The sequence below is a fragment of the Rhodnius prolixus genome, unplaced genomic scaffold, assembly GCF_049639745.1.
Source record: "Rhodnius prolixus isolate KJV_2025 unplaced genomic scaffold, Rpr scaffold_2, whole genome shotgun sequence".
Classification (NCBI taxonomy): domain Eukaryota; kingdom Metazoa; phylum Arthropoda; class Insecta; order Hemiptera; family Reduviidae; genus Rhodnius; species Rhodnius prolixus.
Window position 1 is genome coordinate 50,141,405 of NW_027411592.1, and position 26,285 is coordinate 50,167,689.

General features: G+C 30.7%; 1 protein-coding gene across 1 annotated transcript in view; it reads right to left on the reverse strand.

The window, feature by feature from the left end:
• Positions 1 to 21,063, reverse strand: part of LOC141449888 (UNC93-like protein) — a 76,008-nt gene extending 54,945 nt beyond the window's left edge. Inside the window, exon 1 of the mRNA XM_074119806.1 lies at positions 20,753 to 21,063. The gene's annotated coding sequence lies outside the window, so the exon portion shown is untranslated. The remainder of the gene's footprint in view (positions 1 to 20,752) is intronic.
• Positions 21,064 to 26,285: the final 5,222 nt, after the last annotated feature.

Sequence of the window (26,285 nt, forward strand, 5' to 3'; positions counted from 1 at the left end):
CGAAATCGCCATCATTGAATTTTCTGGAAGGACAAAAGAAAACGTTTTACTCAAATTTTCCGTAACTTAAAAATATCCAACAAAACTTAAATGAGAAGGCAGTATCGTTACAAACAATAATTAGAGCTAAATCATTCTGCCCCTAATTAGAGCTCCAGAAATAAGTACCTAAGTCAACAATTGGAAATTTGAAATTACATCCCTATGGCTTTTTGTTAGCAATTTTTTAAAATGATATACGATATATATCTGGTTTTGCAACTAATTGCATCTTTCTTCGCTTCTACTTGATATGTATTTGATGCACTCATTTCTGAGGAACCACAAGGAACGTTTTACATGAAATAGAGATCAGGTCGGATTACGAAGCAACAAGATTGTCTGTTAGGAAGGAGAGGCTACCCATTCGGCCAAAACTATCAACATAAACCTCCTTTCATAAGATTTAACTGCCATTTCTTGCGTCAAATTCTGAACACGATATGGCAAATAGAATGTGATATTTCAGTTAAGGCAACCTTCTGTGACATTCAAATATCTAAAATTGTGGAACACTATATTTGCGGGACTGGTTGTAAACTTTGTCTAGATTGAGCGAATTGAAATTCAATCATACTGTTAGCAGTGGTTATTAGCACAAAATTAATTAAGTGATCTTTATCGTTAGTTAAAAAGATGCCAAGAACGCGACGTTTTCAAACCTCTGGTCACGGAAAGCCCAGCATGTTGCGAAATACAAAGGCTATTTAAGAATCACTACAAACACCTGTAACCTCCTATTCAATTTGATCAATTCAAATTTTAGAAAAACTTAGATTCTTTTAATTTTTTATGTGGAACTTCTGTTGAGTAAGATGTAAGGAATATAGAAGCTATTCATTTAACATAGATTCAAATAGCTGACAATATTAGCACCGGTTGTGTGGCTAAACATAACGAAAAAACTTATTGGATGCATATTTGAGGTAAAGAATACTACCCTTTATTTTCTTTAGAAGACAATAACAATAAAGATATCACAATTTTCCATTTAAGCATTGAAAAACCATGTTTTAAAAGAGAGAACATATATTTCCATTTGCTTATTACTACATTCCAGAAAATTTTAGCGTTACGTTTTTCCATAAGAACTGATCTTGAATCCAAAACAATTGTTCACCGCTCTAAGATTATCTTTTAAAGATTGAAACAGATCTTTCCTGTTTTATTGAATTACGCGCCACATTTTGCTGTCCGATTTAATATAATTGTTTTATGAGTGTACCCTATTAAATCTTTTTATGCGTAAAAATTCTTGTATTCTGTAATTAAATATGAAATTTATAATGTTCGCTCAACGTAGTTGACAGTTCTGAACAAATTATTACAGTATTTTTTTTAAAAATGGAATGCTGCCCGCCTTAAATAAATTTAGATGCATAGTTAAAGTGGTTATTGGGAATGATAAACTTAATCAAAATTACCAAACACTAGTTCAACATTTATAAATTATAAAAACAATCTTTAATTTTATTCTGCAATTACGATAACACACGCGATTAAGTTTCTTCTTTTTTATTTAAAGAAATATGAATAACTTTTGGAAAATAGATGTAGGTAAATATAATATGAATGATACATTATTAATCATGACATTAAACTCATTATAATGCAACCAAATTAAAATAGAGAGAGATAACATTATCTTTCATTAAAACTTCTATTGTTATATTTAATTCATTGATCTTGCTTCCAAAATAGTCTTTTATTACTTTATATCCTGATTTTGCTGGTATAATTAATATCAAACGAACTGGATATCAGATTATTCTTTCCTTCTTCTTAATAAGTATGAGTTATTATCGGACTCCAGTTTTTAGTGTAGGCACCGCCGAAGCCTTTTTGTATTTATCTTTCACATTTGTTGTAAGACCAAACTTCTTTGTATGGGGACTGGACCCCAAATGCATATAAATATATAAAATAAATAATCAGACTCAAATACAAAATAAATTAATAAATACTACTAATTATTACTCAAAATAAGCCCCACTAAAAATATACAAACTTCATTACTTTGAGGTCCCCTGAAGACGAAAAAGTTGTACATTAAAGAATTGTAAAATATTAATACTTAAAAGAAATTTACTTACTTATAAGGAAGTAATATGTCTACCAACATACATACACAGGAGTACCTTATAATTATAAAACTAAAAAACAAGAAATGATTTTTCAACTCTTCCGCTGTTTTTGGAGGACAATCAATGCCTTACCAAACATTGCGACTAAACAACACTAGAGTAAACTTAAAAAATGTAATTATTTTTAATAGTAATAAATAATAATAAGAAAAAAAAAAAAAAACATAAGAAAATTGTGAACAGCTTTTAACCTTGAATTAATGTCGTCAAGGTTTCTAATAGCAATTAGGTCGCCTTAAAGACACTTAGTTTGAACAATTACTTAAATAATTTTTTTTTTTGTTTTTGTCGTCAAAATTGGAATTATTACGTTGGGTTATACAAAGAATTCGGAGAAACTTTATCACCAAAGAAAATCTATCTTTAAACAATAATATGATTATTAAAATAACACAACTAATCTATCTACTATCGTAATCATCTAACTTAATTTGAACCTTCTACCATCTTACATTTGAGATCATTAGTGCCATAGCCTGCAATGTTCGCCAGGACCTTCGAATAATGTGTCGAGCATCTGTTTTAGTCGCGATATCTAGTATGTGATTTTATATGTTGAGTCTAAAGTCCTACGTTGGTCAGCAGTAAGTATTTTAGTCTTACGAAAAAGGATTGGAGAAGAAGAGGCGTTTCAAAGGTTGATTGTTGCATGATGGCTCTGAAGTGTTATTGACTTCCGTTCTCTTTATTATTATGAACCATTTTTTCTCATATGACAGAGCAATGTGACCTTTAAGATCTAACGTGCTTTCTTTGCTGGTGTCAGGCGAGTCCAAAGAACCCCCCACCAGTCCAATATGTACTAGAAGAAAACTCAAGATCTGAGAGGGTTTCAAGGGAAAGTATGTTCTCCTCCAGTTTTCTACAGTTTCCAAGATGTCTGAATCTTCTTTGAATAATAATTTGAATAGTTAGGAGGTATATTGCGGTTTCCTACAACTCTCTCTAAATCTACAATTGCCTTCATATTCTAGATTTAGCTTCTTTAAAGGCTCTCTGTAAGGAAATCGATAAGTATAAGGAGTTTATCTTTCTTTAGTTAGATTGAAGCACGCCTCAGATCGTTTATGGCTGTAATTAGTCAGATAGATCTTTGGTTTATCTCAGACTAGGCAGACTGGACCAGGGCGTACCTCTGCAGGCTTCTTCCTCCCCCTTCAATTTCTCACCAAGTAAATCATCGTCTACAAAAAGGGATTTTGTCTGCCAGGGCGGCCGCTATCTATTCCTGTCAATTCCTTTGCACTCCTTCTATCTTTGGTCAGTTCATTGAGTTGGCATTACCAGACCAAGTTTTCGGCTGATAATACATGAATTCAGCTGCCTTTTCAGGCAGGCTACCGATATCAGTAAGGATGTAAAATCTAAAGAAAAAGGTTGAAAAACTTAACTACAGTGTCTACATTTTTGTAAAGTTTACTGTTTTAAACTGATTTTTGATGAAATAAATGACAGCAAAGCAATAATGAAACAGCTTCATCGATGAATTAAGTTTTTTTCACATTGTTGTACTATTTTGTAAATTGAGTAACTTTGACTAAATTGATTGCAAATATTTATTCTTAATAATCAAATCAGATCAATTAAATCATTTTACCTTTTTATTAACGAGACAAAAATCAGAATGGAAAATGAAATTGATAAATTTATTTAAACAGCGAGATTTCAGCAGCTTGTTCATCGAGAGGAGGGGGAAATTTACTTCAATACACAACTAGTGAGGGCAGCGACCCCCTGAGAGGAACTGTAAAAAAGATTCTCAGGTTTGACAATTATAGATTTCTATTTTGTAAGAACATGCGTATATTTCTATTACTGTTGGCTAACCTACAATTTACTTGAAGAACTTAACAATATCTCTTTAAATGACTTGCGCACATCCACATAATAGACGCCCCTTACCATCAAAGGATGCCTTTTATTTTGAAATTTAAACTATGCAGATTTGAATTACCAATCACTGCAAAATATGTTAGATTAATGATAATATTGTAGAATATTTATCTTATATTAAAAGTTCTACCCATTCTTTCTCCACAAAGAACCTACCTGCCCATAATTATTACTACTGTTTAATAATATGATTGTCATTTTAATAAAATTTGACTTCTTTATAATAAGGTAGGTTGCCCTAAGTTCGCCAGTCTCCGTAAGTTCGCCACCTGCATTTTTAAACAAGATAAAAGATTTGCCCGGAAGATGACAGCAGGTACTGACTTGGGTGTCTGCTACCTCAAAACTCTGTTTAACAATCGAAAGAGACGCTAGTACAGTTTTTAAGGAGACAATTAGCCATATTGTGTGGAACGTGGTTTGTGTTATATCTATTGCCTCGGAAAGTATCCATGGACCAATGAGGTACGTCTACAAGAATGTATTTTGTTTTTCGTTTATTTTGTATTATATTTCTGAATATATTATTATTACTAATGAAATAATCAAAATTTCTTGATCTGGAACCTTGCGTTTTCTTTCTCTGACTGAGTGGCGAACTTAGAAAGCACTGAGCCCTAACTTCGCCAAATACCATACTTCCAAACTTTATTATTTTACATCAGACAAGAACAACTTTTACCAACAGATTATTTTTTTATTGTTTCCCAAGGGTATAAACTTTCCTGTCCATAATCCAAAAAAATTACTCCGATTTAATATAAACAAATATATTTCCATAGAGCAACCTACCTCTTATAATAATATCACTTTTTTTCTTCCACAATCAAATTTAACCTCAATAAATTTTAAAACTATGAGAAAAACGAATCCTTGTCACAGCCGATCATTTACTTTTACTATTTTGCAGAAATTTAGCGTTTTTCATTGATTACTTCAATGAACTCTGTTGGTATATTTTAACATTTTGAATGAATAAATTGAATTTAAATTTTCCCAATATTACCTATATCTAATATTTTAAATGGTCGGTTCTTAAATAGCCGTTTATTTTAAAATAAACTTTTATATTTAAAGGACAAACAAATTAATTTTTTTTAAAAACATATCAAAGTGGTAACACTTTTATCATTAAAAAAAAAAAAATTATATGGAGGAAGACCAAGGTGATACGCCAATCAAAATTCAGTTAATTTTTTTTGTAAAAAACAAATTGATAAGAATAATTAAAAATATTGAGAAATCACGAATTTAGTTTCAACAGAATTTTTTTTTTACTAAAATTTTGAAGGAAACCGTATTTAGAGGTTACTTATACGTTCATTTTGAAGATGCACCAATGTTAAGATTGACTTTTGACTTTCTAATCAACACTGAATTAAAATTCATTTTAATGGAGAGATTGATCGTAAATAATCAGGGACTGATTAAACGATGGAAACAAATATTGGGAACACCAAGGTAATATGCATAATAATTTTGCTGATAATATTTCTGTCAAAATAATAATAAGTAGCCTTCAGTAAGAAACAAAAGAAAACAAAAAAAAATAATCCCAAATGATAGATAGATGCACAAACAACATTTAGTATAGCACTTAGGAGAGGCAATAAGTGATTCAGAGTAATAGTATTAATTCCAATATTGCGGTACACTTTTGTCTCTCAGAAACAAAGATAGTACGAGAACTTGGCATCTAGCTAGTTAGGGTGGGGATTCAATCATTCTTGAATTCTGGAGAGATATCTTTTAGGTTTCTGGAAGTGATGGCTCAACCTGCCTGCTTCTTGAACCAGAAGGTGTTGGGGGTGGTTTGATACCATTTCACTTGGGGGGGAATGGGAGTGTAGGTTGCCCGGAAGTCGTTATCTTATCGTCTCCCCAATCCCTGGGATTCCTCTGGAAAACCTGGGCGTTTACCCCAGAGGGGGGGGGGGTCTTCATTATGGGAAGTTGTAGGAATTGTCGCATAGGGAAACAGAATGACTAACGATCCCCTTTACTACTCAATCTGAAGGAGCCATACTTAATACGCCTGGTGAACATTGAAGTGTGTTGCGGATGGCACCTGAAAGCAGTTACCGCTAATTGACGGAGTTGATTCATCATTGGCACTAGAAGGAAGCACATCAGTCCTAATTATTAGGAGGTGATACAACACCCAGTCAAATCGAAAATAGTGCTCATTATTCCATTAAAGAATAGAGCAAACATTCTATATTTTTAAGAGAAGAGAGTTTGTCTCTAAACAAAGTATATAAACTATTATTAATATAAGAATAATTAACATCTGTACAAAAGAAAAAAAATATATTAATTTTCAGGTCATTTCGGAATCTATGAGATGACTTCAAAACTTAGTGTTCCAAAATAACTAACAGTGAGCTAATACAGTATGTTATGAATGTACAATGAGGGATTCTGAAGACCAGAGACCTAGAAATCTTGACTTCGATGATACGGGGATATACGAGATCATTATTATTAAAACAGAAGATACAGCAAGCTATTAGTCTGTATCTCTCCGCAGCTAGATTGTTTTTATTTATTTCTTTATTTTAACAAAATTGCCCCTTTTTGAATCCTTATTTTCATTTACATTTCATCGAAAAAAATTAATTCATCTCATTAGCGACTAAAACGAATTTTCTTTAATATGGGTTATTTTTAAGCAAACTATTTCAACCATTCAATACATCAGATCATTAAATTAATTTAAATTTTTCTTAATTTGAAGTTTATTGTTTAGTACGTCGGTGGGTATTCCTTAAATTTAATAAAATGAAAGTGCAATTAGAATAAAAAAAATAAATATTTCAGAAAACTAATACAAACTAATTGTAAATTTGCTTTTGGTCTTTAAATTACTAACAAAATATTGCAAATGATTACATTACAAATTATGCAAGAATTTTTACAGCTGACTGTACACTTTTTATTACTATTTTTTTGTATTTTCGATCAATTCGGTTACTAGATAACTACTTTTACTACAGCAATGGTACTACAGATATTGGTCAGTGCCTTGACAGCTTAAGGTTAATAATAAATCTTATGTTTAAATATTTGTTCAATTACTCATCACAAATGCTACCCACGCAAACAAATCTCTTACACAAAGTTATTATGTGTATTAGTTAGTGGTAGTTTTGGCAAAATTACTGTTCTTTCTTTCCTCAGCAATAATTAGAGGATTATCGCTGCTTCCAGAAAAGTAACAGCTTTTACTTTCACCTTTCTTACATTATTTGTATGAGTTTAGTTTTTAAATTTACTAAAATTATATGTGAGCCAAAAAAACGCTGCGTTCCAGAAACCCATAATTAATATTGTCACAGATTTAAATGAAACAATATTCAATATCATCTCTAATACGAGATTAGACGTTAAAGAAGATAAAGGTCGATAGAGTTTTTAGAAAATTTAAAAAAGAAATAATCTTTAAACCTACAGGTGTTTATCGAAATTCTTCTAACTTGATACATTTATAATGTATTAAATTCTCCTTAGTTTGTGAAACTATTAGAAAAATAAAGTTTAAGCTTTGTACATTTTATCCACAAACATATAGTCGAATCGCAGAGAGACTAATTTATAGAAAACTGAGAAAGAAAAACCTTTTTTCAAGTTCTGAAACCTAAATAAATGGGCATTTCCGGTAAAAACTAAATTTTTACTTCCCCTTAACAGTTGATTGAGAAAATTAATTGAGAAAATCTTTTAGCAAAAAGAAGAAAAAAAAACACATCTAATACAAAATAATGAATCTGATATTAGAGAGGGGCTTCTCTGGTATTTAGCCTCATCCGCCTGTTGAGTTTTTTAAGGCGACCTCATCTAATTAACCCCACCTTCTTTTTGTGCAAAATCTGGTCCTTGACACGTAAAACGTCGCGTTGGCATTTGCGAACGTTGTTTTCGATGTACATATGGTAGGCTCTTTCGCAATGATAGATCACTGATATTAAGTTATATTTGTTTTCTGCTATTTAATTTTATTAACATTTTTCGCAAGTTTCATTTTTGTAAAGTTTCGTCTATAAAATTCAGTAAATTTGTCTTTTAAATTTGTTAATGTTTAATCTTTTAAAAGTATTTTATAGAGTTAAATTTAGTTAAGGGTAATATCGCTTTAAAGTTTGTACTGTGCAAAGTTTGCCTTTTATTTGTTTTTTGTGCTTTTAAGGCTATGAAATATTGATTCTATGTGGCTTGAGTCATCGTGCAGAAGTTTGGTCATTTGGCAGGGTAGTCTGTATGAAGTCCTAAGTGAGTCGTAAGGCTGGCAATCATTAAAATTATGTTTTTAAAATGTACTTTTAACTTTTGAAAAAAAATTTAAATAAACATCTTGTGTATCTTGTGTCTGCGATAAACAAAACTATTTAATGAGATTATAAATTATTGTGCTTTATTAAACTAAACATTTTACGGGATGTAATGTATTAATTTCTGTGAAAACATTGAGATGTATGAATCTGTGTGAAATAAAATGAAATTGTATCAACTTTACCAGGCATATGACAGGTCGAACAAAAATTTTTTACTTTGTGGCACGACAAAGATTAGACATCCCGAGAAAGTATAACTTTTTTTAAAACGGCACAAGATCCAACATCTGTTGTTGGCAGTCTCCAAGAGATGTCCGAATAAAGACCAATTCTAGGAGAACCATATTTAATAGGTAATATGGCCATATCCGAGTTTTGTACGTACGCAAATGACGGCACTTTATTGGCATATTATACAAGGGCGACACTTTCAGGAGTTGCAAAGATATTTAAAAAAAAAAAAAAATTACAAAAAAGCTAAATCTGGTAGATGGCAAGGCAAAGGATTATAGAGTTGATCTGTAAATTAAATAATTTTTTTGTGAAAACGGTCTAAATAAAAGAATCGAACCGAGAAGAGAAGTAGAAAACTATACTGATGTTATTCCGACAATGCTATGTGCAACTGAAGAACCATGAAAGAGCACTATACACTTGGAGAAGGAAAATTAAAGGAAGGTTAGAAGAAAGAGAATTTTGGAGGATTAGGAACCTGATAGTTTCATGGATAGAGACAGAAACCGACAGAGTGACAGGAGACTTGCTGGAAGCCAGCAATTCCAATTGATTTATTGGTTTAATTTTCAGGTTTCAGCCAAAATTTCAGCACCAGAAACGACAATAGCATCAAAGCACCGTGTTAAAACTGAACCATCTGCAACCTTGAGATATTCTATTAAAGCACGCAAACACTATAGACCAAAACTCTGAGAGTTATTATGGTCTAAAAAGCACTTAAGAGACCTCAAGTATTATTTCCGGTAAAAATGCGAAAATTGACACGACACTTAATTATTTAGTACTCTCTGTTACCTGGAACAGCATATATGAAAAGGAAAACTAGAATGGACCAAAAAATATTGTCGCGTTTCAACACTTTAGTGTTTACCAGCTAAAAATAGACGATTTTTTTTTTTATTTTTAATAAAACATTATTGTCACTTTAAATGAAATTATATAAATATATCAGTCCCGTTGATAAGTCAGTTCAAACCTATCACGTTTCCTGTGATGGCCTGAATTCTTGCTGTAGGCTGCCCATTGATAAACTAGCTATCATCATCACGTGCTTTTCCGTTTTTATTACTTTATATAACATGCAAGTAAATATTTAAGTTATACGTATATAAAAATATATAAAAGTTGCATGAAGAGAATAAGTAATTTTTAATTACTTTGCAATCAACATTGTGTTGTTGAAGTGTTATTCAAGTGTTGCATTTATTAAAAAGAAAGTAAATTGACACACGAAAGCATATTGATAATGTCAATGCAGGTGACTTAAGGTGGCGTTCAGCGCAACATTTCATTCAAGTACCTACGTCAAATTTTTAAACAAAAAAAAATCATTATCTTGAATTACATTTGCTAGTTCTCAATTATTCAACATAAATTATGTTTAATTATCTGGCATTAATGAAATTGTTGGAACGTTTATGCCATGACTTTGGGAAATACCAGTAATTCTGTTACTAATGTTACTTTGATTATACCATATCATCCAATGGTATGAAAGATGTAACTTAATTAAGTGCTAGCTAAGTTAGCTGGTTTGTTTTTTGTTGTTTTTTTTTAAAAAAATAAGAAAACTAAAATCTTTTTTGCTATCTCATTTTCCATGAGCTCGCTAATTTTTAATGATTCAAAAAATACCTTCTTCGTAATAAAATAGTTATTATTTATTACTTTGTACTGAAGATAAGGAGAATAAAATTACTCTAAGTTCTTGATTGCACGCTAATCTTTTCTTTGATTCTCTCATCTTTTCTTGTCTTCCTTCATATTTATGCTTAATCACATCTACAATACTGGGTGGGTGTCTTATGTTACGTCAAATATGTGAAATGCATGTTATCAGAGATTCCCCTATTTGTTTTGTCTTTTATTTTTTTTGTGAATAGTACAGGAGAAACCATTATTTATTCTTTTGCTTGTAGGCACTAAAATCTCAGATTACGCAATATTTTAATTAACTTATCATTCATTCAACATTTTTTTACATAATTTTTTTCCAAAATTTAGACCATTTCTACTACATTAAAAACTGATACATGATACATATTACAAACATGTGTAGCATGTGAGGAAAATTCACCCTTTGAACACCCAAAGAAGTTACTATGCTTACTTCAACTCCATTTCATTAAAAATTATCGTGGGGTCCGCGCGCTCTTAAACACTTGCAGAATTTTCTAACAATTCATCGAATTAGGTAATTAGAATGAATGAATAGCTTTGGTTGGGACATAACTTTTTCATAATTCCAAACTTCCCTGTTTGTGGAACATTGACTAGATAAGTCGTTTGTAATTTTGTAAAAATTTCGACCGTTTGTCAAGAGCCATTGAAAAGTATCTTTTACTCGTATCAGTGAAGTCTGTGGATTCCAGGTTAGGCAATTGTTAATAACTTTAGATTCCTTACTCTTTATGGAGGAAGAAAGAAAGAGTCTAGGAGTTCAGTTTAAACAGCCAAATGATCTAATTTAATTACATTTGCCTTCATTTTTTTTTTATTTTCATTTATTGGTCAAATTCTGATGGATTATATAGAAAAAGATTTGTAAGTACACTTTAGATCTAAAAAGGAGCACACTGCCCTGAGGCTGTTACCTTTCTTTAAAACAAAAATTGAGTTGCTTAAGAGATTTAGCTTTAAGCTCTTTTAAGGAAGTGTTACAAGCGAATCAAAGTCGTATAGGCAAGGACAAACTTTAATTATTTTGCAATTATAGTTTCTTAAATTCAGTCTAGCTGATTTTAATTAAAGTGATTTTTCCTTATTTGGATAATCGACAGCCCAAAGTTTAATAATAATCGTTAGAGACATTATTGAGAATACTTTACACTTGTAAAAATACATTAATTACTGTGGTACTCCAAAGAATTGGTGCTTTCCGCGATTTTTGTTTTAAGATATTTTGTACTCAGAGTTAAAAATTTAATATAACTCCAAAACATGGACTCTAAATGAGTCCTTTATAACTTAAAACGAAAGAAAACCCAAAGAAAAATGTCACAAATAAATTTGGGTTAATGAAAAATGGAGGATTATTAAGCTTTAAATTCAATATAGAAGGGACGCTAAAAATAGAAATAATTATTACATTTAAATTCTTTATTTTACAAATAAAAGTCAAGTATAGTTAGCAAAATGAACTACCTCAATCCGTCTCCAAGGTAGGGCAGATATTCCACAAATATGTGTTCAGAAAAATACAAAAAATTATCGCAATGTAGGCCAAGGTGAATAAAATCAGCGGTAATGATTTTTTTAACAAAAAGAAAAAAAAATGCAATTGCATCAAACACTGAGGTAATAATGTTCATAATAGACAAAATAATAGATCGCTGACTAGATTTCCTGGATTTTTTTGAGAACGATGAAGCGACTTTTGGTGATAATTTTCTTTTTCTATTTCCTGTTACGAACAATGTGAGCAAATTATCGGAAACACATGTTCACCACAAACTTACGTAGATAAGACAAACACTTCAATAAGAAACTTAGAACAGAACTTTCAATTTTTTTGGTTAATGTTAATATTAAGCCAATAGAAACACTAGTTTATTGTGAAGAATATAATCAAAGATTTCATTAATGTTTTTCTCTCTAGAAATGTTAAATACCCGTAAAATTTGTACCAGTAAATCTTGTCGATAACATCTTTTTATAGTATGGTAGAGTGGAACTGTCTACCGCAAGAAGGTTTGGAAGAAGACTACTAAAAATGATATTAATACGAGAATATACTCCCACGCGGAGGTCCCGGGTTCGAATCCAGCAGCTGACCCTTAGATTTTCTCTTCCTAGGAGCTTCTTACAGCTCCTAGGTGATGGACAGTGTTGTCTGTAACGAGAGAACACTGTCCGGAGGCCGGCAGTGCACTGGAAAAAGCTCCGGGCGCTAATAACCTCAGCTGTTGATGCGCCAAAAAAAAAAAATACGAGAATATATAATAAGCTTATATATTTATAATATTTATATAAATGCTAATTTCTTTAAAATTATAAAGATGCTTCCATTTCAGGTAAAACAGCGCGTACAGACTCATGCTAATTGCCATTAAAATGAAGAAATAGTTCGGCCGTTAATTAGTTAATCTTTAGTTTTGTGAGTAAAACGAATCAATAGATTTTTGAGTAAAAGCCAATTTAGATATTGTTAAGAGGTCAAGGTAAAAACGGAGGACTTTTGGGCATGAAAGGAGCCTTCTCATTCAAAGTATACTTTTTATTTATGCGTGGGTTAGGTCATGTAAGATCGTGCTGTACAAAACAATGAACACATGAAATGGCTTCCCGTCAAAATCTATAATAATAGCGTGTGTAAACTTACTATTATATGGCGTGTTTCTATTGAGATTCTAACCTTTTAGAACGATGGTTAATATCAAATTAGTTGTCTCCCATAATTGGACATGAGTCTCTACTGTGTGCTTCAGGTGAAATGTTTTTCTTTTTCTTTTATTTTTTTAAATTTGAAAAACAAATTTTAAAGCTTAAGCACTCTCTGGCGATCTCCTTCTTATTGAAGCAATAAATAAGTCCCAAAATATTCTTCTTTACCAGAAACATTATAAGCTTTGAGAAGTTTGTTTCAATAAAAAAAAAAAAAAAAACATAGTGATATCAATAAAGTTAGAATCTCAACTTCGAAAACGATGCAGCCTCTTCAAAGAAAAGGAGAACAAACCATCTTGAAACTTTGAATCTTAAAAAATGATTAAATAAAGTAAGGTGACATCACAGGATCGAAGGATAGTTCACCTCACCTTCCTGAGTATCATTCCAAAGAATTCATTTTTCTAACTTCAAATTCAAAAAAAGGAAATGTAATATACGAGGTTTTGTAAAATTACTTTAATAAAGTGCTATAAGGAAGGGATTAGCTAAGCGGTTAGCGTATTGGACTACCACGCGGAGATCCTAGGTTCGAATTGAGCTGTTGAAGCTGAGATTTTTCTCTTCCTAGGAGATTTTTATAGCTCACTGTCCGGTGATGGACAGTTTTGTCTGTAACAATAGAATACTGTCGAGGCCAACGGTGCACTGAAAAAAGCTCCGGGCGCCAATAACCTCAGATGTAGACGCGCCTTTAATCATAAAAAAAATAAAATAAAGTCGTTCTTCAAGTTAATGAATTCCCATCGAAAAGTTTTCAAACAGAACCCACAATAGTACCAAAAATAGTTTAATAATTTCGAAGTTTTACTAGTTTTCATTGCTTAAATTTTTTTATCAACATTCAAACATAAGTTCACCAAAAAACCGACTAGATCTAAGTGTTGTATGTTATATAATTTCCTGAAACATGGAATGTTTATGAAAACATCATAGTTTACTTCAATATTATGAAGGTTTCACGATGATAAAGTAGAAAATTTTGGATTTTTTTTTCCAGAACGTGCCTAAGAATAAAGACCTAAGAAGTAACAAAAGGGGTGAATTTGGCTGAAAATGTGGTTGGGCCTGCAGTGGTGGAAATGTTGTTGATTTTATCCAATTTAGCATTTTCTTTTCTCCATTTCTAATCAGTTTTCGAATTTTCATCTATCATTCATCAATTTGGGTTTAGAGAATTTGGCTTCTACTTTTAATATTTCTGCCTCAATCCAGCCTAAAATATGGTATTAAAATAAACTGTTCTATTCGAGTCTATTTATGCTTCACGATACACTGTTATTGAAACATACATATTTTGACTTCCTCTTAACCTCTTTCATAATAGTGTTGCGGAAGATTTTCTACTGTGTCTTTTGGCCGGAAATACACTTGCAGAGGTGCAAAGAATAATATGAATAGTTATTTATTTAACAAGTGTGGAAACTAGTACTTTTCCTCACGCGAGGCAGGGTTTGCACGCACGAGCGAGCGAAGCGATGCGAGTGCAAGTGCAAATTGCCGAGTGTGAGGAAAATACTTTACACTAGAGTTAAATATTATATTTTTTCTGCAACCATTTATTAACTAATAAAATTAAAAATTTCATTTTTACAGTCTACAAAAAGTAATTTATTTATTATAAACATTTATTGTTATATTACAATTATTTACATTACTTACGTATTTACATTACTTATTACATTTTCTGCTGTTTCTTTTATTGATGGAGGAGTGTTTTCTAAACAGGCATCACTAGAATCCATTTTAAATTTCTATAAGGTAACACTATAACCTTTTTAACTGTTATAATTAAAAATATCTAATTATTTATTAAAGTATTATTTTTATTTCTATATTCCTTTCAATTTTTATTTTATTTTTTAATATTCGTGTTTTAATTATTTACCTAAATAAAATAAATTTAAATAAGCTTATTAGAGTTTTACAGAAAATATTTATGTTAATAACAAAACTTCTTATATCAAGGAAGCACAATAAAGTTTTTCCACTCACTTTCCTCCACTAGTGTGGGAAGTTGGGCATTACACAGCTGATTTTAATTGAGTAATGAGAACTTCCCTACATGGTTGCAGAAAAAAGAGTTTTTTATATACCTGTCCGTGTTAGTATCCAGTATAACCATAATAAAACGAACAATTTTGTAACAGCAAACTACGATGTTCAAATACTGCGTTCATTTTTTTTGTAATAACTAATAGAGTTTATTTTTATTTATCAAAAATATCGTTCATTGCACAATAAAAATTCTTAAAAATAAAAGAAAACTGTAAGAATGATAAGATCGAAACAAACTTTCCTTTATATATAAAAAATCACGAATTCCATGATTTCAAAAAAAAAGGAAAAGTAACTTTAACGCCAATGTTGTAAAGACTGAAGTAACAATAATGATTTATTGCAATGTATTTTTTTTAAGTCTAGGTATAAAAATACGACCCGTGCTTGTACATTAAATAAGTTGCTTATAAAATTGTATTTTCTTTTTGCAAATAATCTTTACTTTATGTACATATCATTTACAATTAGTTGCAAATATTATTATTATACTACAATTAACTCGCAGATAAGTAGAATTTCTTAAAGATTTTCTGGCGGAACAAAATATTATGCCTAAGTACAGCTTTGCAGAGTCATAGACCTATTTTCTTCCAAAGTAATTACATCAACAATTACTTAATAAAGGTATTTTTTTTTTAAGAATGACAAGATAAATCTAAAGTTAATTAGTTGTTACGACAATAAGCAGACTGAGAGCGAACCACGCGGTGTGCGGATCGTATCTTCACAGGCTCAACAAAAGGTCCTCTCCTCTTTGCGTAGATTGCAATGAGGAGGAGGATTTCAAACATGTAATAATGATATGTCCACGTTATGTGATAGAAAGGAAACGAATGTTTGACGATATATACAGGTATTTAGATGCACCATTTCGCTACGAAGACATTATATTCTCCACCAACATTTATGTGCTTAAGTCGATAGCAGAGCTAGCAATGAAATATGAATGTATTTAAAATCTATAGCCGAATTAGAATGAATGGAAGAAAATGCTTAGAGAAGGATTACGTGATTTTAATTTTGGTTAAGCTATAAGGATGGCAGGAGCACAGAGTGCTGCTCCATCCATTAGCAGTAGTTTATGTAAATAGCAGTATATAGTAGAATGATGAATGTGTGAAGCGAATGTATTTGTAGGTAAGAATGGAGAGTGAGTGATATTCTAGTGATAAGCACCTAGACGATGCTGGCTGTATGGCGGAAGCCAATGCCAAAAAAAAAAAAAAAGAAAAAAGTTAATTAGTTTTAAAACTACAAAATTTTGGGAAATGTCCTTAGGAAAAATTCCATTACTTAGGAAAAAATCTTGTCTTAAAAACTGAAACCTTTTGTAAGCATAAAGATGCTTCTTTTGAGAGGAAATTTCCCTACTAAAGACCATCCAAAAACTGCGGCCGTTGATTTTCCTGAATTCTGACCCAATTTTTTGAATAGGTAACAAAATTTAACTGGTTTCTTATTAACAAAGGCGGTGCTGATCCTATTCTATTGATACTTATTTCAATGAAATTAAAATGAGTATTGGTTGAATTACGAGACTATGTAATGAAGTGAATATTAAGCTAGATAAATTTTTTCCCAAAACAATGGCTTGGCGCTGATGTCTAAATAAAAAACTTAAGTAAAACTTACTTAGGAATGGAGTGAATATTAGGTTCCTAAAAACAAATCATTACAGTTTGCTTTTAACATCTGTAAATAAAACAGGCTTTAGTTTTCTGTATTTTTCTAACCAGTCGCCAATGTATTTTATAAGATCTGGAGCACGACTTATGTAACGTTAGTTCTATCAAATTTGTTTTTAAAACTTTGTCCTAGTAATGTCGATTTAAGTCACATTCTATTAGTGAAAAAAAATGTAATATTGAATTCTACAATCTTTCTAGTTCATCCTAAGTTTCACGAAATTATAATTAGAAAAATTTAAAGCAAGTACCTGATAAAAATACGTTTCCATTTACACTAAAAGTACGTATTACGCAGAAATATTTAATAAATTTTCTTTTTCTTTCATTTAACTGGCTGCTTCTTAGACATTTTTATAAAAAATAATTAACGTTAATATTTATTGTATTGTACTTTTGATAAGAAAAATCTCACTTCCGTCATGATGCTAAAGTAATTTATTTCACTTCCTCTTTAAAGTTCTGCAGTTTCTTTTATTTAACGTTTTTATTAAATATTATTTTGACTACCTTGAGAATAATTTATTGTTCTAGCCATATATTTCAAAAAGTTGTAAAATTTACTTTAATTTGAAATTAACCTAATATTGCGTCAGTGATTCATATTCAATTATAATTTCAGACTCACCAGAAAATCATCTTTTAAGTTTAACAAATCACCAATTAAAACAGATAACTTTAAGGCGAATGTGGGTAATATATGTTAATGTTTCGAAAACAAGTCATATCTGGGCATATTTACTCCACCTTAATGTGGTTTTATGTGTTATCGCTGACTAAAATTATAGATTAAAAGTGTAGTTATAAACAAATTTATAGCTTTAGACCAATTTGAATGCTTGAAAAGGAAATAAAAATACTATCTAGTATAGTTTTTGCTCATAAAATTAAAAGAAATAAACCTGACTAGTTTATCTGTTAACAGCATAATTTAATATTGCCAAAATGTCGTTTAAATAAGTTAAAAAAAGAAGAAAAGATGTATTGTTGGTTAGTAGGTTCGATTCCCGTACTAGGCCTTGGATTTTGTTTAATATTGGATAATTAAAGTAAAGTACGTACGTTTGCTAATCGGCTCTGAACAGGAACCCAATTTTGGTAGTTGGACGTAAAGCCCGACAGAAAAAAAAGATAGATATAACTTCACTTTTCTTTTTCTCCTTTATCGCTTAAATTTAAATTCGTTCCTGGTATCGAAAAGGGAATGGTATTTTCCAAATTTAAAGCCAACAACAAATTATTATGGTTTTTTCCATTAACAGGAGAATAGTTTTCAGGGGTTTCAAAACACTAAAATTAAGCTTTTTCTTTCTTTTACCTCCTATAGGAGGAAGTATTGCAATCATATGATAGAAGGGGGTGACTATGCATTAGGAGGTTGATAAGGAATGTTTCTTACGTGATGAACAGGATAACGGCCATCAAAGTAATACTCATACCCTGTGTTTACACACAAATCACAAAGAACATGTTGAGAAATGCCTCACAGTAAAAGCCTGTCTTTAAAAAAATGTGTCTAAATAACAATTTTTAAATTTTCTAACAACAAATTCTTAGAAAACTGTTTTGAGGAAAACAAATATGACGCCATACTATCACTTCAATTTGAAACCTTCTTATCGAGGGAAATTCTTTTTAGCGGCAGTTCAATTGTAGGGAGATGTTCACCTTAACTTGATAAATGCAATATTCAGATGGGTGATTCATACTTTTTTTAAATTTAATTTGAGGTATATTTTTGCTATGCTAGAATTGGGGCGCATATATCGATTCACAATTTGTTGTTCTATTATTAAAAATATTTCCTTTTTATTATTATTTTTCGAAAAGAATCGAAATTGCGTTATATTGCTTTAAATAGAAAATCAATTATATCACTTAAGAATGGTTACTTATTTAAGAAATCAATAATTCAAGGCACAACTTTGCGCCCTTCAAGGAATGGACATAACTAAACTCTGCAATTATCACAAACAGTAGAATTTATCTCTAAAAAAAATTAACCTAAAGCTATTTCTGATAATGAATGAATATTCGAAACCGGTTAGAACTGGATAAAAAAATATACGTAAGATAACACAAGAAAACAATAGCAGATAATGAGTAATAAATTTTTTTAATTTACCAAACTGCAACACCTGAAGTGTGTTATTATTCTAAATTAATTAGTAATATTGTCTCGAGTGGGAGCTATTTTTAGCTTACGACCTGATGAAGTTACATCTTCTAAAAAAAAATATCTCTGATAAAATGGTAAACTGTTTCCTTTAAGATTAAATAATCTAGAAATTATAAAGGTCCTCTCCTTGGAGGAGGATTTCAAACATATAATAATGAATGATATGTCCACGTTATGTGGTAGAAAGGAAACGAATGTTTGACGACATATACAGGTATTTCACTACGAAGACATAATATTCTCCACCAAAATATATATGCTTAAGTCTATAGCAGAGCTAGCAAAGAAATATGAATGTATTTAAAAGCTATAGCCGAATTAGAATGAATGGAAGAAAATGATTAGAGAAGGATTACGTGATTTTAATTTTGGTTAAGCTATAAGGATGGCAGGAATATAGAGTACTGATCCATCCATTAGCTGTAGTTTATGTAAATAGTTGTATATAGTAGAGGGATGAATGTGTGAAGCGAATGTATTTATAAGTAAGAATGGAGAGTGAGTGATATTCTAGTGATAAGCACCTGATGCTGGCTGCATGGCGAAAGCCAATGCCACAAAAAAAAGGCAAAAAAAACAGATTTGATGTACGAAACTCTTAAAAAAACACACACACATTTGAATTCAAAATTATAAAACAATAGAAATAACAAACATTTTTTTTTAGGTTTGTGCCTCAAATTTTTAGGTTCTTCAACATCTGAGATTATTAGAGCGTGAAGATTGCTCAGAGCACTGTCAGTTTTCGTGCTTTGTTTTCTGGTTATACTACAAGTGAACTTAAGACATTCCTAGGAGAAGAGATTCTAAGGGCATCCAGCCAGTTGGACCCAAAACCCTACTTTTCAATTGAGCCTTTCTATACAAGACACAACAATCTAAATTTCCGGTTTCCAAATTAAACGGAAACTATGGAAGTAGCCATTTAAAAATTCAAAAAACAAAAATGTTTCAGCAAAACTTCCGGTAGATTTTGTTTCAAGATCCTGTTAGCATTAAAACTGTTTTTTTCGCCGCAGTCTAAATGAATTACGAACACATTTTGAGACAACTTCTATAATCAATTCCCTCCATCATTAAAAGATGTCCAGAGAAGTAAAAATTCTTTTCTAACAATAACACCAAAAAAAAAACAAACCATAATCCATTCATTTTATGGTAGAAAAAATTTAAAACAGACCAAACAGAGATATTGAAAATGTGTAAATAGAGCGCGTGCACGCTGATATATCAGAATATACGATCGTATGTAGTCTTCAAAGCCGGTAATCGCGGAAAAGAAACAAAACACGGCCTCTACGCCCAGTTTCCTGTGTAGAATTTACTGCTAGAATGGCCTCGTAAATTATTGTAAATGTGAAGTATTCATTAAATAAACTCCACATGTTGAATAAATCGTTTTCGTTAAAAAAATAATTATCATAATTTAAAAAAATGATAATAAAAAAAAGGAAGAATAATTTAAGTAAAGGTAAAGTTAGAAGTGTATCTGCCAATAGAGTAATAATTAAACTAATTGGAACTGTCAAAAAAAAAAAGTATTATATTTTGTTTAAAAATCTATTTTCTCCAATTTACTAAATTCATCTTAAAATTGCTAGGTAGGAAGTGAAATTAGAACATTTAATTGGTGCAACGTATTTATATGATTTCCTACTAGTAAAATGCCAACCGGAACAGTGCTCGTATTTGTTATTTGATTGAGATAAGAAATAGAAAAAATTTTGAATACTCTATTGGATAAAATTCTTTTTTAAAATAAATAAATAAATAAGATAAAACAAATGAAAAACTTACTTCTTGAAGCTTGAAGAGGCCCAAAACAGTTAGTAGTCACTCTGCATAGATGATTTGAACTTCGATTAGTTAAAAAAATATCCGCACGAATGAAGAAACGAAACGATAAATAAAAGTCTCGAAACTATAGAAATGAAAGTTTTAATTTATAACCTATAAGTTATTATGTAAAATATAAATGGGCGCCTATAAGTTTAATAGCAATTACTTTCGTCTATACTACTGTCACTGGGGAGTTGTTCCTTAATATCTGTGTTGTTGTTAATGCAGTAGCTGTCGTACAACTCACTTACAGGTAAGCTATAACCTGTGGTATATTCTAGATTCTCTATAGTGGCAGGGTGCTAAAACCCCCCACCCTTCGCTACTTTCTGTTACACATAGATTTTCTTCAACACCTGATTTCCCCCTCCAATAGATTCTACTATCAAACCAAAGTGAACTTTCGGAAATCAAGAGGGGCTAATCTACCCCCCACTGCAACCCTATAATTGTTTGTTTTACTCCAAACGTTTAGTACTTTCCTTATAATACAATTATACCCTTGACCGCTAAATAAATAAATAAATTCAGAAATTAACAACTTCATTAATTCTGTTTTGTTAATATTTTCATAATTTATTTATTTTTTTTGTCATTGAAAAATCTTCCTCAATTTTCGTCGTTTATTCTTCATTTCTGAGTGGAATAATCGCTGTGAACTTTGCTCAACTAAATTCTTGAAATTCAAATTGACTAAATCATAATTAAATTCAAAACATTTATATTTATATTTGTCATTAATTAATAAAGTGGGCAAAAATACATAGTTTAATAAAGTGTTATTTCTCTGACTTAAACTAGAAATGAGACTGAGTTAAATGCATTATTATTTTCATTCAATTTAATTTTATTAACTTGAAACAATAATGTGGTACTGGGTTCGATTCCCGGTCTTTAGGTCTTGGATTTTATTTAAAGGTTAATATGAGAAATTTATAGTAAAGTATGTTTGCTAGTCGCCTCCGTCCGCGACACCTAATTGTTAGTTAGACGTTAAGCCCCGCCTGAAAAAATAGGCGATTACTTTAGTTTATTTTACTTTACTTTAATTAATAAAGTTAGGCATCGATTAGAAGCACCAAAGACTTGAGATTTGTGCTCAACTCCGGAGCTTAAATTCATAGAGCTGTTTATTAAAATGGGGGGAAAAAAACTCGATTTAGTTTGTAAATACCAAAATGATTTATAAGTTATAATTTCCCTGAGATAGTTTTTCAATTTAATTTTCAATGTTTTCTGTGATAATGCAACAGAGTGCACTGTAGACTAATATATTGCATGGCCTAATGATTTCCTAATATTTCCAAGTTTTAGGTTTGTTAGTACTCAAATAATAGACTTCTGATGAAATCTACGCGACTTCCAGGCAATTGTCTCCGCAGTTTGGAAAACGCTGATTTAAGGCTGTAAAGTTCTTAACTTTAAACTTGTTCTTCACCTTATTCTTTCCGCTTCTAACCGGAAGGCACCTCCAATATATAATATCTATCTATCGCCAATAGGTCTAGCCTAGCATTAAAAAATACATAGTTTTATAAAGTGTTATTTTTCTGATTTAAACTAGAAATGAAACTGTGAGTTAAATGCATTATTATTTTCATTCAATTTAATTTTATTAACTTGAAACAATAACAATTTTGCATTCATGATTAGTTACTCAGAAAAAGTAAATCCTAAAATATCTAAATCCGAAGCAGAATTCGTCACTGAATTATTTTAAAATGTAGTTTTGAATGGAGTCGATGGAATTCAAAATAACTGAAGCCTTCATAGCCTGTAAATTGTGTCTTCTTCACATTTGTTCGCATTGATATATTAGATTATGAATATAATGACGACGGTAAAGGTGATAATAATATACAGGTGAATGTTGGACCAAGTTAATTTCAAGCAGCTTAACAATTCACATTTCTGTAGAAGTTTCTTCTTGAACGACGGGTTAAGGGTCGATTTAACAGATTGTTGAGTCACCCTTGTAAAGCTTACAAGGAGAGAAAACCTTAATATAAGTAGCTCTATAGATTTCCACTTAGAGATTCTATAGTTGAAATTCAACAAACTGTGAACTTCAACAAAAATAGTGAAGTTTAAAGTCAATAATTAAAAACTCGAAAGTTGATATTGTTGATACGAAATTAGCAGAAATTTCACAAAGAAAAATAAAGTGCTTCCTCACCAAAATGCAGAGTCGATGAACTGTGTTAGATTAATGATAAACAAGTAATCGACTAGCATGTTCAATTGTTTAAAAATGGTAGCATGCTCAAATGAAAATGCTACCATTTTAGTTTTTATTTTGTGTCATCACCATATATAATCAGAACCAATTTTAGGAAACCAAAATACACATCCATTAACATGTTACGTCGACATAAATATTAGATCACAAAAGTTAGATTTTTTTTTTTTTTAATTTAAGGCTTTTTTAAAAAAGCTGAGTAATAGTTTTCAATTTAAAAAATAAAAGAAAGATAACATTTCATAAGTATTAATCACATTTGGCCATTATGAATTTAGCTTACATAATTCGTTTGCTGTAACAAAATTGTAACATGAACAATTAAAAACCATTAGTGCCCTAACTAGTATTATCTCTGCTAAGTGGCATAGCATTTGTGTTATTCAGGCTTAACATCTCAAACAATGGCAGGCGCTAGGTATTATTGCATTGTAAATATAAAATAGCCGACCTTATAACTGGCAAATAACTCTTAGCTTATAGCATTGATGTTCAGTCTTATTTAGTTGATAAATATTTGGCCAAAACTATATTAAAATTGTCATATAGTTTTAATAATAATAATAGGTTTTTTTAAAAAAGAGAGACCAATCTCATGCTCACGACCGTCTCAGGCGAAACAAATATTAAATTAAATTGAAAAATGAATTAAGTATTGGGCTTTTACTACGCCAGTAGGTAAATAGTATATGCCTAAATGCTTTTTATGCATATTTTACAAAAAAGTTTTATTTTAATGTTATTATTATTTTTTAATTAAAAACAATTACTTAAATCTTTTAAAAAAGCCTTAAAATAAGTTTTTATTTCATATGAGCCTAGGTAAAAAGCGTGTTTGTGTTATTTAAATAATTTTTAGCCTTTGTTATTATTTCGGCGTTATAGTATTAATAATAATAATAATAATCAATTTTATTTCCCAATGACAATTCCATTCTGTGAAAATTTGCGTAATTTCTGCTGTTAAAGAGGAAGTAAAAGGAAAAATAAAACTTGAAGAATGTTACGGAGTGACTAGTGACTAGTCATGGTTCAAAATATTTTCCAAATCATTTGTAGAAATATTGAAGATGTAAATAGAGCGATAAGTTACCAAAGTTGATAAATATAGGGCTTAAAAAAAACAAATAAAGTAACTGAAATCGTTTAGCCAATCAGAAAAACGTGTATGGATTACCTAAAGCGATATTTTATTAATAAAAATTATTTATTCAAAATAAAGAGCAAGTCTGATAAAAAAAACAAAAGAACTCTCAATTTGAAGATAATTCTATACCAGAACTTAATGATACTTAAATTCATACTTAATCGATTTTACTATAAATTTAAAATAAAACTAAAAATATAATCAACATGACAAGAGTATTCAATAAACGAGCTGCCTTTCACATTTTGACAGCTGATAACGATAAACAATACATTTACAAAAATAGATTTTCAAGTACGCTTTTTTTTCTTACTTCTCTAGTTAAGAAAAAAAAAAAATTCTTTTAATGGGTATGTCACCTGAGCATTATGCCCGATATTATAACGACAGGCCATTTTATTATGTAACTTGGCCATTTTTTGTTTTCAGTAGGGAGCACTTAATTTTATTTCTGATCTCCATTTCCAACTTAGTCACCCAAATTATTAATAAGAGAGAGAAAACAAAAAAAAAAATTTCTAAAAAAAAAATAAAATCTATATGATTGAGAAAATTGAACTAACCATCTCTACCATTTGAAAATTTTGTCTCAAAAAATACAAAAATGATAGATTTCTTGCTGTTCATTGAACTTAAGCTTACCTCAAAAGAGGCTCTTCAGAAGTATGTACTGATCTGCATCTATAAAAACATCTAGAGACATTAGAATAATGTTACCAGACGTCCCCGTTTTTCCGGGGACAGTCCCCGAATTCGTAATTCTGTCCCTGATTGAAAAATGTCCCCGAATTTTTACATTTCTCCTTGATTGTTCCTGCCATTCGTCATCAATGTCCTTAGTCCTAAAAGCATTAAGTAGCAGGTAAGTAGTTTGTGTAAATCGTCACCACCTAGTGGGAAAGATATGACTTAATAGTTCATATATTTTGTCACTAGCTCTAAACTGAAGACAATGATGGATGAACACTTCATTCCAGTGTCTGTGGTGAAAAAACTTCTTTGGAAGAAGATCGCGCAATTTCTGTAAAACAGTTTCTAGCTGTAGCAAATGATTTTTACAGTACAGCTCTGGAATATTTAGATACACTTTGATAATATTGATAATTCTGAATGCATTCTTTTAAGAAGCATTCCAGTGAGAGATAAGTTTGAGGATGCAGTCCATTTCTTCAAAGCTAAGAACAACTACTTGAATGGTTTGGATGAAGATGTCATATTTGATGAGATCATCATCATTGAAGGAATATGTTAATCAAAAGAGAATGAGATATAATGGAACACTATGAACCTGATCACATGTGAAATGTGAAGTGATGTGTTTTCACATTTCACTAGCAGAATGGTATCATTTAATAATCTGCAAAAGCTAGTTGAAATATCCGTCTCTGTTTGCCAGGGAGTAATGCACCTGTCGAAAGAGTTTTCTCAGCAATGAACATGATGATGTGGACTTCACAGCGACGAAGAATGAGTGTTAAAACAGTGCGTTCTATGATAACTATCATCACTAACTTTCCTGTGACTTGTTATGACTATGACTTGCTACAAAACTTAGTTCAAGAGATGACATATTACAAAAAATACATTCATCACAAAATACTTGTGATTTTAATTGTGTCAGAACAAGAATACTGTTTTATTAAGTATTAATAATTATATTTATAGTGTATATAATAGTAGAATTTAATAGTGGTATTGAATTTACTTTGAGAAACTTAACTCTTATCAGTGGACGTCAACAGTAACGATGATCTGTACACTTGGAGCTGCCAGGTGTCTCCGGATTTCAGGTAAAAAATCTGGTAACTTTACTTTAGAAGCAATGCTAGAAGTAGCGAGTGGGAGAAAATCACGTTTAAAGTTAATTTTTGTTTTTCATTATGAGTTGAAAAACGGCTCTTAGTTTCCTACTGCTTCAACATAGACCTATAGCTTTCTTTATAGATCATTTCTGCAAAATTTGTATTGGAAAGTTCGAGGCCCAAGAGTCGGCTCGATAAAGGAAGAGAAGAAGTCGAAGTGCTTGCTACAAAACAGGTAGATACATTAATTTTAGTCTAAAACTTTCAATTGCAATGGCCACCCCCTCCGTCAGATACAGTTAA